Source organism: Crocuta crocuta, unplaced genomic scaffold (assembly GCF_008692635.1).
Source record: "Crocuta crocuta isolate KB4526 unplaced genomic scaffold, BGI_CrCroc_1.0 scaffold529, whole genome shotgun sequence".
Lineage (NCBI taxonomy): Eukaryota > Metazoa > Chordata > Mammalia > Carnivora > Hyaenidae > Crocuta > Crocuta crocuta.
The window spans coordinates 2483410-2486353 of record NW_027530362.1 but is presented as its reverse complement, the minus strand read 5'-3'; the positions used below and the strand labels follow the sequence as shown (position 1 = coordinate 2486353).

Below are 2944 nucleotides of genomic sequence, written 5' to 3'. Positions count from 1 at the left end.
TGATTTTTACTATTTCTCTTCTTCTACTGGGTTTGGGGTGTTCTTTTTTAGAAACCTGGCTATGCTAGGTAATCTTCTTTTTTAAGTTTATTTCTTTAGTTTGAGGGAGAGAGAGACAGACACACAGAAAGAGAGAGAGGGAGAGAGAGAGAATGCATACATGGGAGGAGTAGAGGGGCAGAGAGAGAGAATCCCAAACAGGCTCTGTGCTGTCAGTGCAGAGCCTGATGCAGGGGCTTGAACTCACAAGCCCTGAGATGATGACTTGAGTCAAAATCAAGAGTCAGATGCTTGGATTCTAAACTGACTGAGCCACCCAGGAGCCCCTGTAGGTACTTTTTATCTGACTTATTTCTTTTACCCCATTTTTTTTCGAGATCCAATCATTCTGTTATAGGTATCAATGGTTCTAGGTTTCACATCCCTACCAGCAATTTGTAAGAGATATAAGGTGTATATAACTTCCAACACTGAGTGCAATCACAATTTTTTAAAATTTTGATATGGCCCGACAATGAATGAGGTCAAACATCATCTAATATATAGACTAGCCATATGTATTTGTTTCGTTGTAAAATTCATTTTCATGTGCTTTCCCCATTGTTTTCTTTTTAAAATTTTTTTTAATGTTTATTCATTTTTGAGAGACAGAAAGAGACAGAGCATGAGCAGAGGAGGGGCAGAGAGACAGGGAGACACAGTATCTGAAGCAGTCCCCCAGCTCTTAGCTGTCACCACAGAGCCCAATTCTGGGCTTGAACCCACAAACCACGAGATAATGACCTGAGCCAAAGTTGGGCATTTAACTGACTGAGCCACCCAGGCATCCCTCCCATTATTTTCTTTTAGTTGTTACTATTACCTACTAATTTTATAAGAGCTTGCTAGCTAGTCTTGATAAAATTTCTTTTTGGCTCTGTCTACTGATAACTTTTTCCCACTTACAACTCATGTTTTCACTTAGGAGTATTTTTTGGTGAACCAAATTTTTAAATTTTTATATTGTCAAATATTGTTAATTTTTTTGTGTCTAAAATATATTTACCAATATGTTCTTCTAAGATGTTCACAGTTTTTTTTAAAATATTAAAATCTTTAATCTGTCTGGTGGTGATTTTATTTTTGTGGGTAACCAATTTTGTAGTATCACTTATTTAATCCTCTCACCTTTCCTTACTTTTGATACAGGCCACTTTCGACATACCTAAATTTCTATGGATTTATGAGTCTTGTTCTTGGTTTTCTATTTGATTCTATTGGCCAATTTTGTCTCCCTGTGCCAGTTACAGACTGTCTTTATTATTACAACTTACAAAAAGTCTCAATAATTGATATGAATAAGCAGATAATAAATTGTTTATTTCCAAAATGAAATATGAAGCAATAGTCAGAATGAATGAATTATAGCTAAATACAGTAACATGTATGAACATTAACAATAAATTATTATAGAAAAATCCCTACATTATTACATGTAGCATCATATACTTCTTAATGAAGTTAAAAACAACTGAGAAACATGTCTTTCTGGGTAAATATAAATTAAAAGAAATTATATAAAAAGAAAAAGTGTAATACTGTTCTTCAGGCTTATATCAGAAAATCTATAAATATAATTCACCACATTAAGATATTAAAAGAGAAAAGCAATATGACCATTCAAATAGGCACAGGGGAAGCATTGTATAAAATTTGACCTAAATTCATGATTAAAAAAAAAAACCCTCTCATTAATAGAGAAATAGAGTAGAACATCATTAATCTGATAAAAATATCCTTGAAAGACAAAAAGGAAGAGATTACTAAGCCTCTTCCATCTTCTATCAACCACTTTAGACAAAAAGGAAAAAAGTTAAGCTGAAATGGAAGCAAAATTGACCAAGTGGATGAAGCAATATAATGACACGGCAGCCTGCGTCATGTCTGTAATTGAGCAAGGAGCTGATTTATCTCCAATGAGGAGAGGAATCTTTTCTCAGTTACTTGTAAAAAATGTTGTAAGAAGCCATACGTCATTTTGGAGTTTCATCTTAAGTACTGAACTAAAGAGAGAAGATGCTGAAGGGAAAAAACACACGATTTTTCATGAGTACAGAGAGAAAATTGAGATCAAGCTTAGAGTACTTCTGCAATGATGTACTATCTCTTTTGGAGACATTCTTGATCACTCCAAAAGAGTGCACAAGCAGAGAGCAAAGTCTTCTATTTGAAAATGAATAGAGACTAGTAAGGTTATGTGGCTGAAGTTGCTGTTGGTGCCTACAGCTGAGGGATTGTGGATCAGTCACCACAAGCATACCAACAAGCTTTGAAATCAGCAGAAAGGAAATGCCAATGGACTCATCCTATCAAATTGGGTCTTGTCCTTAACATTCTTGTATTTTACTATGAGGTCTGCTCTCTTATGAAGAACACATTAGATGAGATCATTGCTGAATTTGATACACTGAGTGAAGGGTCATACAAAGACAACAGGCTTTGTATGTATGACTGAGAGGCAATTTGACCTTGCAGACACTGGATACCCAAGAAGACAAAGCTGAAGCACAAGAAGGGGGGAATCAACTAGCCTTCCAACTTTTGTGTACTTCATTCTAAAAATTTACACAGTAGACCATTTGTCAACCGAGCTATCCCATAGATTGGTTTTTGTTTATGATTTGTGAAAAGTTAATGTTACTTCTGTTTGAATTTTTATCTTTCTTATGTGGTTTTATGTTTAGTATTAGAGAAGCAGAGCCAGGTAACTTTTAGGGAGTTGTCTCTTTTTTTGTATTTATTTATTTTTAATTATGTTTTTATTTTAATTCTAGTTTACTTAACATAGAGTGTTATATTAATTTAAGGTGTACAATATACTGATTCAACAATTCCATACATCACCCTGAGATCATCATGACAAGTTTATGTTTTTATTTTGAGGTGCTAAGTATAAGGACATGCA

The 2944-nt window shown here is 34.3% G+C and overlaps 1 pseudogene; it reads left to right on the top strand.

Moving 5' to 3' along the window:
* The first annotated feature begins 1862 nt into the window (after positions 1-1862).
* Positions 1863-2598, top strand: LOC144233264 (14-3-3 protein zeta/delta pseudogene; annotated as a pseudogene).
* Positions 2599-2944: the final 346 nt, after the last annotated feature.